Below are 17545 nucleotides of genomic sequence, written 5' to 3' on the forward strand. Positions count from 1 at the left end.
AACGTGGAGAATGGCTGCTACAGCTGTTATTTTAATTTTGTTGACAAACTTCCAGTGGCTGAGGAGAGAACCTGAAGGAACCATTTTCGTACTTCCTTCAGAAGACTTCCTTCTAGTTGTGCCTTATCTTCCCCACTGGGAGATGAAACAGTCCCCTTGGCGCGTTCCAGTCTCTCTGCTCTGAGTTCTCTTTTGCTGCAGCTAAGCTCCACCATTGTTGCACCACCACTGGGATGTAAGAGGCAACGTGAGGTTCCAGCAAGCACTGAAAGCAATGTCTTTGATTAAAATGCAACCCTGCTGGTAGAACGCCCGACAGGGCCTGGAGGATTCATTGCGCCTTGTGTCTTTGTTCAGGAACACCAACAAAGCTCAGCCACGACTCCACAGAGAGCTGGAGGCTCGGGATCTGTTGAGAGACACCTTACATGTGAGACAAAGCAAAGCATAGGAAAACAGAGCTGAGTCCTCAGGTTCTTAGCGGATGGGGGCTTAAATGTATAAACTGTCTACCTTCTACCTATAATTAAAGGACCCTGTGCGTGAAGATGGAGAGTTTAGGGGAGGGAGGGTGATGCCAGGCCTCCAGAGAACAGGCATTGCTCCTGGCCAGTCCCAGTGCTGGGCCCTGGGAAGCAAAGTGAAATCCAGAATCAAAGGGTATTGAGGATGCTTCCAGGAATGTCTGTTCCTGCTGGTTTGCTGTTTGGCCAGCCCTGCATCCATCCCCCCCCCCTTCTGATAACAGTATTCTAATCTACTTTGGGGGCTGCCCCATCACTCTATCATTCTGTCCTCTCTGTCCATGTGGCACCAACCCCAGCCTGGCTCTCAGGATGAGCATGTGACCCAGGAATAATCTTGAAGATTATCATAAGGTATCAAGAGTTTATGCCAAGGCAGTGGTTCTCAACAGGGGGTGGTTTTGCCCCTTGGGGACATTAGTAATGTCCGGTGACATTTTTGGTTGTCACGACTTAGGTAGGGGTGTAGGCAAGCACTGGCAGGTGCTGGGTGAAGCCAGGGATGATTTCTAAGCATCTTGCCATGCACAAGACAGTTCTCACAGCAAAGAGCTTTCCAGTCCCCAGTGTCAACAGTGGCAACTGGGGTTGAGACACCTGACTGAAAGAAAGATAATGAGAAGCCATTGAAAGGTTTGGAGCAGAGGAGTGATGTGGTCTGAACTGACTTTTTTTTTTTTTTTTAAGTATAGTCAGGTGCTTTGTGGAAACAGATTTTAGAGATTTAAAAGGGAAGCAGAGAGATTAAGCCACGGGGCTATTACAACCCCAGTAAGAGAAGACTTTAGAAGCTTCATCTGGAAATGCATACTTAGAAATTGTCAGTGGCAAAATGTGAAAATACATTTGTGAAAAAAATTTCACATTTTGGGTGTGAAAAATAAGAGAACGGAACCAAAGACAAAGCCTTTCAAGTGACCGTGTATAGAAGTGAAATAATAATGATAATATCTAACACTGCTTCAGAATTTATGTGCCAGCTACTATGCTAAGTAATTTATGTGATCACATTTGACCCTTTAACAATGCTTATCGTCCTCATTTTACAAATAAGACAACATAGGAATGGAGAGGTTAAGTAAGTGGCCCAAAGTCACACTCCTAGTTATTATCTGAGACAGAGTTTGAACTCACAACAACACGACTCCGTGGTTTTTCCTTTTAACCACCAAGCTGCTTCCTCCCTGGGCTGAGAAGAATCTTCCAAAATAAAAATTACAGGGGCGCCTGGGTGGCTCCGTCATCTCAGATCATGATGTTGCAGTTCATGGGTTCGAGCCCCACATCGGGCTCTGTGCTGACAACTCAGAGCCCAGAGCCCAGATCAGATTCTGTGTCTCCCTTCCTCTCTCTCTCCTTGTCCCCCGTTTGTGCTCTGTCTCTCAAAAATAAATAAACATTTATTTTTTTTAATTTTTTTAACGTTTATTTATTTTTGGGAGACAGAGAGTGTGAGCGGGGGAGGGGCAGAGAGAGAGAGAAAGACACAGAATCTGAAGAGGCTCCAGGCTCTGAGCTGTCAGCACAAAGCCCGATGCGGGGCTCGAACTCACAAGCTGTGAGATCATGACCTGAGCCGAAGTCAGGCACCCAACCGACTGAGCCACCCAGGCATCCCAAAATAAATAAACATTTAAAAAGAACTAAGAAAAATTACAATTCTCTTAAGAGCTGAAGGATGAAGGGGAGTTACAGAGATGAAGGAATAAGGTGGTTGTTCCAGACAGAAGGAACAGCAGGCACAGAGGTCTCAGGGCTAGAGAGAGTATGGACTAATAGGGAAGCCTAAGCATTCAGTAGTGGCTAGAGGCAGGTGTAAATTCACAGGTGGGGTGAGTCCCGAGAATAGCAGGAGCCATTCAGATCTGTGGAAAGTATGTTAAGTTTATCCTGGGAGCAAAAGGAGCCCTTTGGAACATTTACAATGTAAGTTTAAAAATCTGATATGATAAGGTTTTCATTTTTGAGGCTCATTCTGGCTGCAGTATGGACAATCAATGGGAAGAAGAATATCTGAAGGCCAGTTCAAAGTCCTTCATGCAGGGGCGCCTGAGGTAGCTCAGATGATTAAGAGTCTGACTCTTGATTTCAGCTCAGGTCATGATCTCACAGTTCATGGGGTCAAGCCCCACATAGGATTCTGCATTGATACTGTGGAGTCTGCTCAGTTTTCTTGCTCTCCCTCTCTCTCTGCCCCTCCCCACCCCTCAAAACAAATAAAAATTTAAAAAAAAAAGTCCTTCATGCAATAATCCAGGTTCAATGATGGATTTCCCCATTGGGGAAGTGGCAGTGGTGACAGAGACATTGGCTATCGCTTTGGGAGATGCTTAAAAGCTGGAATCAACAGAATTCCCTGTTGAACATCAAGGACAGGGGAAAACAAGGTCAGGGGACTCCTATGTTTCTAGCTTTAACCTCTGCATGGATGGCGAGGCCTTCTATTGATGGAAAGTTTGTAGGGGGAGCTGGTAATTAGGTTTTGAACATGATGAATTTATAGCTTCCCATCTAACGTTCGAGTGGGGGTGTTAAGAGGGCCACTGGATGCACTAATGCTGAACTCAGAAAGGATGTTTTATCTAATTTCTTCCCCATATTCATCCTGTATTTTTTGATCAGAAAACACTCAAACACGGACATTCCAACCCCTGCTAATTCTATCACAGACAGCCAGCGAAAGGTTATTAGATGAGGTGCCATGTGACGGAGTAACTGATGTTAAAAGTCTGAATGCAACCCCAGGAGGTCATTGCCAGTCTAATTGGGCACAGATAGAGTTTACTAGGTCATGGAAAGCAAGTCGTGTGTAACCATTGTTTCAGCCCTTTATCCTTTCATTTCTGATTTATCATCCGGTTTTGGGTGAACATTAAAGAATCTATTCATAAATGGTGACCTTTTGAAATTTGAAATGATGGTCTCAGCTAATTTCCATTCCAGCCCTGGGGCTGCTGCTTGAAGGTCATGAGCTTGAAGCTCCGAACTTGTCCCTAGTCTGTGCTCTCAACCAGTATTTGGAAAAGGGCAGTGTTGTCTTCATCCTTAAAAGTGCCCATCATTTGGATGAAGGATCGTCATTCATAATTCTGTGACCACACACTGAGGATGAAAAATGTACTAAGTGCCGAATTTGTGTTAACAGCGCGACCCAACTGTTCTGGCGAATTTGGGAATATATTGTCTGAGCTCATAATAGGATAATAATACTGTTGTATCGTATAGAATTCATTCAATTGTAAGTGACAGAAAACCCAATTCTAATGGACTTAAGAAAAAAGAGACAGACAGACAGACATTCAGAGAGATCTCTATTGGCTCACATAAGTGGATAGTAAAGGGATGGCTTCGCACAGGGATCAAACTCACAAGTACAGAATTTCTCTTACCATTCTCTTCTCTCTTCCTCTCTGTTGACTTTGGTTCATAGTAGCACAGGAGGGGGGCTTTGTAAACTGTCCCCGCATGCCCCTAGGGCAAGGAGAGACCCAAGAAAGAGGCAGACCACTACAGATTGGAAGGTGGTAGTTTTAATAGGCAAGGGGACTTATATACAAGGCTTGTCTTGAGCCGGCCGCAAGACAAATTATTCTCTTCATTGCCCGCCAGAATCGTAAAAGTTTACTTAGAGGCCTTATAACTGGGTTCAGTCACATTTTCAGTCCAGAAGGTCTCAACACCACCTTACTCTCTCAAGGTTATGTCCTTGAAAATGGCTTCCACTGTGGGGACAATGAGCAGAGCATACATTCCAAAGGTGGGGGTGGGGGTGGGGATGGGGGTGTGAGGAGCCTCCAATTGCCTGGGTCCAATTCATAAGTCAGCTGGCAGCCACATCCTCTCAATGACCTCCTCCAACAATGAGAGATTCACGGATACAATATGTATGAGAGCAGCTCTCAGGGTTAGATTCTTCTATGCTTGAATCCAGCATTAGTGTAGGAGTGTCTTTTGCAGCAGGTACAAGCCTCATTTCATTTCATAGGCTCTGATTAGATCACGTGTCCATTACTGACCCAATCACTGTAGACCAGAGGTCCCACGGGGCTGATTGGCTCAGGCCCAGTCTTTTAACCTTGGAGTAGGAGAGGCATAGATCCCCAGAGATCATTATGATAAACAACAAACATTATTGATTAGCTAGTACATGTTGGGCACTGATCTAAGTGGTATGCTTCCTGTAACAACACTTTGAGTTATCCACTGTTGTTATCACCCTTCTAATGATGAGGAAAGCCAAAATACAGTGAGGTTAACTAAACTGCCCAAGGACCCACAGCTGGTAAATGACAAAACCAACGTACAAACAGCCTTTCCAGAGACCCACAGATCGGAAGTGATGGAGTCCCAATGCAAATTAAGGCAGCCTCTAACCACAACCTGGGCTTTTAACCCTAAATAAGAATCCGGTCACCAGATGTCTACCTTCACTCAATGCTTTACGATTACAGAGCTTTCATCCATGACTTCATTTTTCCTCCCAACTTGAGTAACGACACAAGACTTGGGAGCATTATCCTCATTTTCTGGTGAGAAAATTGAGGTTCAGGCTGAGTGGTTTGCCCCAAGTCAAACATCAAGTAAACAGCGGAACAAGAACTGAAACCCCACACCCATCCTTTCTGACCCTGCAATAATGGAGCCTAAGAGCTTAATAAATGTTTGGGAAACCACAAAGGCCTGGAAACTCGTATTGGGCTCATAGCAAGCTAATCCTGAAGGCTTTATACCCTCTCCCGCCTCCATGCCACTTTCCTCCTGTGTTTGTTGTAAGCAGTAGGAAAATACCAAGTACTTGGACACAAAGTTGCCCTAGATATTTAAACTGCGAATTACACTATTTATAAATTACGAAATAGTTCATCCACATGGAGTTGAATTATGACCTTTATCTTTTATTAAATGCACGCATACACACACACATACTAGAACTGTATCTGTTTCTGGATTTTCTATTCTTTTCTTTTAATCTATATTTTTATTTCTGAGGCTCTATCACTCTGTTGTTTGAACTAATATAGCTTCATGAGACTCTTAATACCGGAAGGTCATGTTCTCCCTTACCATGCTTCTTTATTAACATCTTCTTAGTTCTCACGTTTTGATTTTCCCTGTGAATTTTCTGACCATTCTATCAAGTTGCCAGGAAAACTGGGATATTAATAAAAATTTAATTAATAGACTTATTTGGGCACAATTGACCTCTTTCAGACATCGAGTCTTCCCCCATTTAAAAACATAATATATATCCCATTTATTAATGTTTTCTTTTATGTATTTTAGAGAAGTTCCATTTTCCTCATTCGAGCCTGTATGTTGATTGGGCACATTGTTTGTAGGTAGGTTTTATATTTTTGGTTACTAACGTTAATGGGTGATGTTCTCCAAGATATTTTCTAAGTGGTTAGTATTACTAATATGAAGAAGCTAGTGATCAGTAATTATCTATTTGTAAGTTGCTTGAACTTGGTTAGCGGTGCTATCTGCACTGTAATTAATTTAATTTGGTTTTTCAGGTAAACAATCATATCATCTGCAAATAGTAGATAGAACTTTTTCTCCCCCTGCTGTTTTTCCTTTGAGGCTTAGAGAATAGTCAAGGCTTAGTTAGAAGCTTAGTTAAGTAGTGGTGATGCTCAAAAGGTCACCTTGCCCTGCTCCTAACTGTAATTGTAATGCTTTGCAGACTGTGTTTCCCAAAGTGTGGTTGCAGATTTGGATATAAATCATAGAATTTGTACAAAGCTGGTAATCTGCATTTTAGCAGACTCCTAGGGGTGATTCCTGCTCCCCCTAAAGTGAACAGCCAGCTGCTCCAGGGTTTCACCGAGAAGCCTGGCATCTGCTCTTGGCGCAAAGTGTTTTCTTTATCATGCTCTGGAGTTTCTGTCAGTATGTAGCTAAGTAAGAATTTTAATTGGGCATGAAGGGTTCCATTTCGGGGTATCTATTGACATGGCTAGCTTTCTCTCCTTTGGCTGGCTAATAGGCGAAGTTAGTGCCTTTCATATTAGCCAACTATCTTTCATTCCTGTGATAAATCTGTTTGAGACATACTTAATTTTTGATAATGCTGAAATAGATTTGCTAGTATGTAAATAGGGTTTTTCTCTGTATTTGTCAATGAAATTTGCCTTTTTGTGTGCTCCTGGTGTCAAGTTTTGGAATCAGAGTGGTAGTAGCCTGATAAAATGATTTTCTATGCTGTGACGTAGATTCTGCAGCATGGAAATTTTCATGTAAAACCTTCTGGGCCTGGGGCTTTTTTGAAGTAGTTCTTTGATAACTTCTCTCATGTCTTGTCTATACTGGGCCTTTTTCTGGAGTCATTTTTGTTGCCTAGAAAATCATTCGCTTCATAGAAACGTATAAATGTTTTAGTACAGAGTTGAACAGTGTGATTGCTTACAGTTTATTTTCTTTCAAATCTGTCTTTTTTCCCCCTCTATTTCTCATTTATCTCCAACTGCATTAATAGTTGGCGTTGTTTCTCCCAAGACTGTGCCATTAGGTTGTCTTTCAGTCTTTGGTTTTAGGCTTATGAGTCTATCTCTTTCTGGTATGTTATGTATTTTTTAAGAAGCTGGGAAAAGCTGTTGGAAGGTAGCTAGCCAAATGCCATTTTGAGCAACACGTTTTTGCCCTTGGGACTTTTTAACCCAGATTTAAATTTGCTCCTTGTTCAGGTTGGTGTGTGTTAAGTGTGAAGAGGTCCTTTTAGGGGTCCTAACTGTCATCCAGCAAAGCCACTAGACCTCCCAGCTAAGTGTCATCTTCCAGGGTGATTGACCAGCTTTGCCACTTCAATTTTTCACAGTCATCAATCACTGAAAAGGAAGCATTGAAGAACACAGCTCTGTGGTAGGGAATTAGCTAAGCATGATCGCCATCAGGAGGTTTGTCTGAGTGGAAACTCACTTCGAGATCAGTGGGCTCCCTGGAAAGCCAGATCCCATAACACTGGCTGAGTAAATGCTCAATCATGTATTTCACACTTACTGAGGACTTCCTCTGGTAAGGGTGGCACTGAGCAGGTCTGAGACCAGCAAAGCTGAAAAGGTGTGACCCCTTCCCTCAAGGACTTGGGAGTGTCCAGAAAAGCCTATTTTATGTGATCGCCTATAGCACAAGCTCGTCTCAGTCCGTAGAGCGTGTGGCTCTTGCTGTTGGCATCCTGAGTTTGAGCCCCACGTTGAGTGTAGAGGTTACTTAGATAAAATTGTAAGAGTAACATTTGTTTACTCTAAACAGTGAAACCATCTAAAAATAGAAAGAGAAGTAATAATATGCCCTGCCCAACTCCCTCTCTGTCCCCTCCCTACCTCACTCCAAAGTGACCAATGTCAACAGCTAGATGTGTTTCCTCCGTATCTTCACTCTCGAAACGCATACATACATGCACATGGTGGGGGAACGGCATTGTTTGATTTTTAAAATTGAATCCACACTGGAGATACTAGTCTGCCACTTGCTTTTTTCCCTCAATACATCATAGATATTCCTCCAGGCTTATAGGCACTGATCTGACTCAATCTTTTTAATGGTTGCCTAATATTCCACAGACTGGAATCCCTTCAGTGTATTCAACCTTTTCCCTGTCGAAGAATATCCACCTTGTTTCCGTGTCATCCTTGCGCAGGGCCATGCTAATCTTCTCTGTATCGTTCCAATTTTAGTATATGTGCTGCCGAAGCGAGCACTATCCACCTTGTTTCCAATTTTGTTTTGTTTTGTCTCACTTTCAGTCATTTTTACGCATGTGTCCTTATATGCTGGTGCTTTTGTTTTTATAGACTAGATTACCAAAAATGAGATTGCTAAATCAGTAGAGGTATGGGGTTATGATTTTAATAGATATGGACAGGTTATTGCTACAGATTGTAGCAAGGGGGTGGTTATCAGGAAAATGTCTTAATTATTAAAAGATACCCCCCCACATACACACACACACACACACACACATACATTCAAAGATTTTGTAGTGAAAGGAGACCACCTAGAATGGGTTGGAAGCACAAATATGAGCTCTGAGTTTCAGTTGTCCCTAGCACCCTCTGTTGCCACCACCATGCCCGCCCCCAGGGGGCACTGTTCTGAAAACAATAAAAACAGCAAAGCCATTTATTGAGTGATTCCCATGTAATAAGCTAGTGCCTTAAGTGCATGTTTGTGTTTTTACCCTCCATGTAAGATATAAATCCTATTAACTACCATCCTCACTTTACAGAAATGGAAACCAGGGACTTAGAAAGTTTAAGCCACTTACTCAAGGTCACTCATCCAGTAGGTAGCATAGCTGGGATGTGATTCCCGTTCTGTTTGGCTCCAAACCTGGGCTCTTAACCACTGTGTGGGATTTCTTCCAAGGATGCCATTGCTGGAGCTGTTTCATCAGAGCCCCAACAGTGACACAAACTCTGCTATTTGCCTTGAACAGTGGCAGGGGCCAAGCCCTGCCTCCTGCTGTGAAGGAGGAGTACTCCTCTATAAGGTATTTAAAGTGATCTTGACCTCTGAGTAGGGCCTTCCTTATTCAAAGGAAACTGAGTGAGCTCCCAGGACACTAGGAGCATACTTGTTTGCCCCTACACACAAATCAGAAACCATTTTTCTTCTCCCTCCCCTTCTCTCTTTTTCTTCCTCAAAACAAAGAACTGAAGCAATTAAGAGAAATGGAAACCCTTGGTTTCACCTCTACCCATTCTCTCCTGGAAGCCATGGTAGTCGTGATAGTCATGGTTAAAAGTGTAGACTCTGGACTCAGAATGACCTGTTTGGGAACCACTTTGTTATCCTTGAGCAAATGCCTTGAGACTCTCTAACCTCTTGGTCTCCCTGGAAACATAACCATTCTACTCAGCTTTTGTCTTACCTGTTAGAGGATCATCTCCTGGAGGACAGGTCGATGTCCATGCCTCTTGGCTCACGGGTCCTGAGGGAACCTGCACTGAACTATAAATATTGATTCTTAATAACCAAATTCAGTGATGTTTTAAAGTAAGGTTGAAGGTAATATGGAGAAGAAAAATTAATTCACATTTCCTGAGCATCTATGTGCTGGGCACTGTGCTGGAAGTTAATAAACATTAACTCAACTCTGAAGTAGACATAATTATTTCCATTTTTACAGAGGAGAAAAATGAAATTTAGCAGGTCAGTCAAACTTGCTAGGATTGCAGAGCTAGAAATGATGGTGATGGTGGTGATGGTGATGATGGTGATGGTGGTGATGATGATGGTGATGATGGTGATAAGGGTGGTGGTGATGATGATGTAGTAATGGTGATGATGGTGATGGTGGTGGTAATAGCTATTGTTTACTGAACATATGCTGTGAGTAGGCATGATGCCAAGAGGCTTCTTGGTATTCTCTCATTTAATCCTCACGAAAACCCAACAGGGAAGCCCTATTATTATGCGCAAGGTCCTAAAAGATTAAGTGACTTGTTACAGACACTCAGTCAGTAGAGGGTTGGGGCTGGGATTTGAACCCAGGTTATTCTGATTCCTTAGAAGCATCTTTTTACTTTGGTAGTGAAGGCCTTGGTGGCAGTTACTCAAATTTAAACATTCAGCGTTTTGGACCACTCCCAAATGGAGTGTCAGGCAGCTATACAGAAGGCCAGGACTTTGGAAGAAGAAACCAGATTCCATCTCTGCCTGTCTTCATCTCTTCATCTTTTGGGCTCTGTGGGCAACACTTTCATTGCAAGATTCTGCATCCTGTCTCGTGGTCACACATACCGTCTGTGCTTGGCACAGCCGGCTGTCTCCATGGAACATCTGTGGCTCACTACTACTGTGAGTGATTCTATTTTCCACACATCTCCAGCTCGTTAGAAAGCAAGGCTCCTATTTGTTGGTGGATGTTTGCAATCTGAATCTGAAACACTGCAAAATGATGATTGAGCTGATTCACACTGGGGAAGAGTCTGTGACACATAAACACACACACACACACACACACACACACACACAAGACACCTAATTAGTGAGGACTGAGCTGCCACCTGATCCAATAAGTGCAGTAACTTTGTCCACTAAGAGGCCATCTGGCTCCTGGTGACAGTTGCTGAGCCGGGAGCTTTTCATGCAGTGATGGTGGTCCTCCCTGGCCAGGGCCACACTCCACATGTCCTCTGGGCCACCCAACCAGCTGAGGTGTCAGTATTTTAAAGAAACTCTTTGTCACCAAAGGTAGCAAGAAAGCTGAAATAAACAACATCCACCCCAGCAGACCCAGGGGTCTGCAGAGAGGAAAGAGCTTTCCCCTCTCCTCCTCTATGAATATGCCTTAGAACTTCCTCAACATTCCTCCCAGATTTTCCACTTCTGGTCTTTAGCCAAATGCAATCTTTAAAAATACACATTTGGCAAGAATCTGCAAAAAAATCCCTTCAGATTGTTATGTGATGGTGGGGAAAAGACACATTTTTTTTAACTCTAAAAAAAGCACCTTAGCATTTGTAGGCTTTTATAATTCTGAAACAGCTGAAATGCTAAAACTTTCAAGTTGGCAGGATTGAAACTGAAATCTGCAAAGCCGGTTCAATTTGACAAGAGTGGGAGCCTTGCATTTCAGAGGGTTTTGATGAGCCCGTGGGCCTGAGCCATCAACACAATGGGTGGCCACCCACTCACAGGGAGCCCTTCGTGCCTGGGTCCCAGTCTCCCCTCTAGCTACCTGCAGAGCTCACTCTAAGAGACACTCCTGGCTCCTTCCATTGCCCTGGTAGCTGCTGGTAGCTTAGCAGAGTGGGCAAGGATTCAGCCTGTGGAGCCCGATCACCTGGGTTTGCAGTCCTGATTCTACCACCTGTAAACTAGGGGACCCTATTCAAGTTACTTAATTCTTCTGTGCCTCGGTTTCCTCATCTGTGAAATGGGGCTATAATATTTAATATATTTGTTGATTGATACCCATCTTGCTCCAGAAAAGAGTTAAGGGGGCTTTAGTTACACAAAATAAGAAAAGATGGGTCCAATTTTTAAAATTGGACTAAGAAAAAAAGGGACTGGACAGAGCCAAGAATGAGAGTGAATTGCACCTCACAATGAACTACATTCTAGCTAAGCGTGGTTCATATAGCCGCCTGTGAACCAAGCTTCCTCACAGTCCCTTGTCTAGGGGAAACCTGGTCAACTGCACACCCACAGTGCTCAGAATACGGGAGAACCCGGTGGCCAAGCAGATCTGTAGTCAAGCCGACCTGGCTCTCCAACAGGCTCCGTGTTTTGTCCTTGAGCAAATTGCTTAATCTCTTGGAGTCTGAGTTTCTTTACATGGAATGGGGATAAAACTGTAGTCATGAGGTTATTTTGAGGGCAAAATAAAATATTATATATGAAGTGTTTAGCACAGCACCAGCCACTTAGTATGTGTTTGATAAATAGTTGCTAGAATAAATAAGTTTTAGAATTTATAGACACATCCCACTCTCCTTGGTACCAAGATCAGATAAGAATATTTTCCTTCCTAAGTGGATGATGTTTCATGTCACAAAACAGAGTATCCTCAACACGGGCTGATGGCAAAGTCCCCAAAGCCACAGAGCACAGTGCTCTGTGTTGAAGTCCCGTCTGGCTCTGCCATTAAGTGGCTGTGTGACCTTGGGCACACTGCTTCACTTTTCCGGTACACGGGTACCCATCTGTAAATGGGCAAAGTAATACTACCTCCCTTGGGCACCTGGGGGGCTCAGTCGGTTAAGCGTCTGACTTCGGCTCAGGTCATGATCTCTTGGTCCGTGGGTTCACACCCCGCGTTGGGCTCTGTGCTGACAGCCCGGAGCCTGGAGCCTGCTTCAGATTCTGTCTCCCTCTCTCTCTGCCTCTCTCTCTCTCTCCTCTCTCTCTCTCTCTCAAAAATAATAAATATTAAAAACATTTTTAAAAATAGTACCTCCCTTCTAGGGTTGTTATGGAAATTAAATGAGATAATAATTGATAGAGCCCTTGGCCAAGTGTTTGTATATAGTTCTCACTCAGTGACTGTGCTGGCATTGTGGATGTTCATAGCACTGAGTGATTCAGCACTAGTCCGGCTTGATCCAGAGGGATACTCAGAATACCTGGGAGATGGGTGAAACCTTTGCCAAATACCCTCCTCTCAGTGGTACTTCTGTACTTTTGGCGACCACCTTGTAACAATGCACTTGAAGAATGCGCTCTCTGGCAGGTGTTCAAGGGCAACTATTTTATCTTGCTGACTTAGTACAAACCATTCAGTCCTAAATAATCAAGTGAGGGGTAGAAGCGATATCCTTTAGGAGAAGATGACAACGGGCCCTATAAGAACCTGGACCAGAATGAAAGGCCAGTATTCTCCTCAGAAAAGTTGTGTTGGCAAAAGCCAGGTACACAGGATTGAGTTATTATCATGGCATAGGGGGTCAGACATATGCCATAGAAGCATGGCATAGGGGGTCAGACAGTGCTGGGTTCAAGACCTGCTTCTGCCTCTTACTGGCTGTGTGACCTGGGACAAGTTACTTAACCTCTCTGTGCCTCAGGTTCATCATCTGTCAACAAAAGGGAAGGGACAATAACAGCACCAACCTCATATGGTTGTGATAAGGATTAAACGGTTTCGCACATGTAGCGTGCATTGAACAGGGATACCCGGTAGAGCCAGCCTAAGTGTTAGCTGTTATTATCACGGTCAATGACAAGGTAAGCACGTGGGGGCGACAGAGGAGACAGGCTCCTGGGCACAGGTGGAGCGGATAGGATAACCGGTACGCGGAGGTGGAAGGCATTCAGGATGAGCAAGGTGGCAGCTAAGTTTAGTGCTGGGAGGGAGGGATTTGAATATGCATGAACTGCCCTCCCGCTGTGCCAAGCAGCTCAATTTTTCAATTGCTCCTCCTGGGGAGTCATGAATGGGGAAACAGAGTCAGCAGGAATCCCCCCTGTGGGGTACAGCCTGTGCCTGTTTTCCCTGTGTTCTGGCTACCAGCTTCCCCAAGCCCAAACCCGGTTAGGGGACCACAGAGAGACCTCCCTTCCCTTCATTAATGAAACTACCTGTTTAGGGGCAGTGGAAAAGATGCGATCTTTAAAAATATACATGTGGGCTGGGCATTGATTCCGTTTTGACAGAAACAGGGACTGGTTTTGGGTCTCAGCCTGTACACAACCAGAAGTGGGGAAGAGTCCTGGCTGATTTCCTGGCGTCATTCCTGGAGCTGGTATTCTGCCTTGTCCTGCCCTCCCCTCTTCCTCTCTCCCGTCCCCTCTCCCTAGCCTCTCTCTTCTCTGCCCCTCTTCTCTGGTTCCCTCTGTATCTCTCTCCCACAAATCTATATTCAGTTTCTGTCTTCCAAAAAGAAAAAGTGAGTAGGAGGACAAATTGTTTAAAAGCAATGCAGCTATTTTAACAAAATGCTTTTTCCTTTGAGTCAGTCCTAAGAAATTTGGGTACAGTCTAAACCAGAACGAACCAAACAATAATCCTAAAAAATGAAATGGGTTAAGGAAAAGAGCCTAAATTCCCCAGACCAGGATGGGGCACGGGAAGGCCAGAGAGGACTTGACGCTGGTGTGTTGGGAGAAGAAACCAAACCAAGGTGTTTGATTAGAAGACCGGAAAGCTGGCAGGGAGAAAGTGAAACATTATTTCCGTCACTTGGATGTCAAGTTTCTTCCATGCTAAACATCGGGCTCTGGAAAACGTGTGGGTGATTGTGTAGACCTGGTTTTTCAGATCTTGACCACTCTGGACATGGGTTCTCACCCAAGTCAAGAAAATACCTGTCCCTTGGATTTAAAGATCCTGGAGATGTTGGGAAAATATTTGAAATCTTCGCTGTTAGAAGAGCCAGAATCTTAGTTCTGGGCTCCACTCTGCCCCGACTTACTCTGTGCCCCGGAATAAATCATGCCCTTTGGGGGCCCCATCTTTACAGAACAAGAAGATTAGATGACCTTAGGGTCCCCCAACTCTGCCATACAATCTCTGGTTCTCTTGTTACTCCATTTATCCAGTTGGGAGTGTAGACTTCAGAGCTACCTTGCAGCATTTGAATCTTCCTCTATACCTGACAGCTGTGAATCTGCACAAGAGACTGTGGAACTCTTGGTGTCCTCAGTTTCCTCATCTGCAAAATGGACAATAAGGTTGTTCGCTCCACCTTCTTTTTCCGTCCCCTTGAAGTGAGTATATCAGAATGCAATCGAGTGAGAACAGAGGCCGCCCTAATATAAAAATAAGAAGCACGTCCCTTGTACATTTCAGAACTTACAGTTATTGATAATAAGATTCTTGTGATACCCTCTACAAGTGATTGAGAAATATTCTCCAACTCGGATCTGGTTCCATTTCAGTTCCAGCCTGAGAAACCTGACCCCCAGTGAAGCAAATCTATCTGCCTCGCATCAGTCAACAGGTGTTCTGAGTCCCCTGGAAATCACCAAGGGAGATCTAAAGAGGAGAGGTTCTCTCTCACCCCTGACCATGCATCTGGTTCCAGGATCCACACTAGAAACATTATGGGTGGGGAAGAAAAAAAAAAACAAACATAAAAACCTTGAATCAAAACCTTTCCAATCCTCTTGCCTCTTATCCCATCCATCTGATTCCCCAGCTTCTAACTCAGCTGCAGGAATGTGTTTTCATAGAAAACCGTGCATGCCTTATCTCCCTTCTGAGAAAAATTTGCTGCTTCTAAAAAGATCTATTCTTCCCACAAACAGTGTTGTGCACCTGTCGTAGGTCCAGGAGCAGGAAGGCAAATCTAGGTAGTGAAACTGCCTCCTTTTGCTTATCTGAAAACTCTTCGCTTAGAGAGGGCATTGGAGAAGACACCAGGATGTCTCCCCTCCAGGCAGCTGGGCCAGCAATTCCCTTGGCTTAGGAATGAGAAATCCCCTGAATTAGCCAGTGGGAAGGGACACAACACCATCCCTGCTGGCAGCAGGGCTTCCTGTGCCAAAGCCACGGGGTTCCCAGCCGCTGTTCATTAATGCTGCCCACAGGCCAAGGGAGAAGTCTGTCTGCTCTGATGGGCAGAAGGTCCAGGTTCCAGGGCACTGGAGGAGATAATTGTCTTCATAGCCAGGAGATGCTTGGCAAGGAGGTCAAGTGACTTTATACACTCCAAAAAAGTCTAGGCAGATGATGGTGATAAAACCATACTGTCCTGAACTTCTGGCAAAACCAACGAAAGACATTTTAGAAGCCACATGCTATAGTAGAAAGAACAATAGGGGTCTGAGACCTGGAGTCTTGCCAACTACGTATGAGTCCTGGTCCGGTTTATCCGGTAAAAATTGGAAAAATGATCCTTGCCCTGCATATTTCATAGGGCTTTTATGAGAATTAAATGAGATACTAGGTGTGAAAGGACTTTGAAAAATGTATGTCATTCATTAATTCACTTGTTCATTCAGATAGATACTGAGTGTGCACTAGGCGCCAGGCACTGGGGATAGAGTGGTGCTAGGTGGTGACTGCCCTCGAGGTGGGGGACAGGTGACTGCCGCCTGAGCCTAGGAATGGTTTCTCAGGAGCGCCCTCCAGAGACCAGGTCCTAGCAGTCCACCTGCCAGTTCAGCGGGAGGTCTGGTTTCTTTCCTTGGGTCCTTCTAAGTCTCCGGGTTGCTTCCTGGGGTCCAAGTGGTCAGTCCATCTTTCTGCAGAGGCTCTGCCTGAACTGGAGCCCAGGGAGATGTGCTCCCTGGAGGCTACGATGTGTCACAACTGCCACCATAGATTCTAGCTTCAGAAAGGATCCCCATTGCCGAGACACCCAGCCTGCCTCCTGGGACAGGAAAATCCCAAATACATTCTCAAGTTGCTACTCTTGGCACTGATGGCAGCTAGATCTCAGTATCCAGAGAGAGTGCAATTTCTACCCATGCTGCTATAATCCTTTAAGGTGTGAATAAAAAAAGAAAAAAAGGAAAAAGCTGACATTTATTGAGTGATTTAGCGATTTCTGGACTGGGTATTATTCTGAGCATGTTTTACACAATATCTCATTTAATCCTTAAAATAACTCTCAGAGGTGGGGCGCCGGGGTGGTTCAGTCCGTTGAGTGACTGACTCTTGATTTTGGCTCAGGTCGTGATCCCAGGGTCATGGGACAGAGCCCCACAGTGGGCTCCATGCTGAGTGTGGAGCCTGCTTGAGATTTTCTCTCTCTCCCTCTGCCCTTTCCACTACTCATGTGCGCGCGCGCTCTCTCTCTCTCTCTCTCTCTCTCTCTCTCAAAAGCAAAACCAAAAACAAACAAAAAAAACAAAACAACTCTAAGGGGTATTAGGATTAAACCCATTTTACAGGTGAGAAAATTAAGGTTTGGAGAGGTTAAGTAACCTGCTAGATCACAGCTCTAAGGGACAGCACCAGGATTTCACCTAGAGCCATCACCTCCAGCCACCAAACTCTGCTGGAGCAGCTAAAGAGGAGAATTTTGCAAGAGGTACATCACACCAGAATAAGACATACAGATTTTTAGATTCAAGTACAAGCCTGCTCTCTGGATGGCAAGGTCAGGAGTGTTCCCATTGTCCATCAATCCATGACTGTCTTTCCCTTTCGATGACCTCACTTCCGGTCCTATCCTCCCCTGCCCCCCACCCCCACCCCAGGGTGGTTTCCATATTGGGGGCAGGTACACCTTGCCTTCCCACACCAACAGCTGGGCCAGTTTGCCCTGACAGGGCTCTATAATTTCCCATCTTTGTCTCCTTCCATAAATCTGTCCTCTGAACTTGCAGCTTTCCCAGAACCACACATCAACTGTTTCTCTTGCAGAAAACAAAATTAAACCTCTTCCTCACCAGACACCCAGCTGTGCACAAAAAATTAATCAATTATTTTTGAGATAAGCGCTGCAAAGGACAAGCTCAGGGGGGCTGAGGCAATATTCCTGTTATCTCTGAAGACACTCCTGAACTATCCTCTGGAAAGGGAGGTTGGGTTTGCTGGGGACGCGTGCTCATCCCAGGGGTGTTTCAAGATCTACAGGCTCCCCTGTGATGCCTCTCTCTCTCTCTCAATCAATCTCTCTCTCTCT

The 17545-nt window shown here is 44.5% G+C and overlaps 1 pseudogene; it reads right to left on the reverse strand.

Annotated features, from left to right (window-relative positions):
- Positions 1-8125: 8125 nt before the first annotated feature.
- On the reverse strand, positions 8126-8224 carry LOC125928675 (uncharacterized; annotated as a pseudogene).
- Between the last annotated feature and the right edge of the window lie 9321 nt (positions 8225-17545).

This window comes from Panthera uncia, chromosome E3 (assembly GCF_023721935.1).
Source record: "Panthera uncia isolate 11264 chromosome E3, Puncia_PCG_1.0, whole genome shotgun sequence".
Classification (NCBI taxonomy): Eukaryota; Metazoa; Chordata; class Mammalia; order Carnivora; family Felidae; genus Panthera; species Panthera uncia.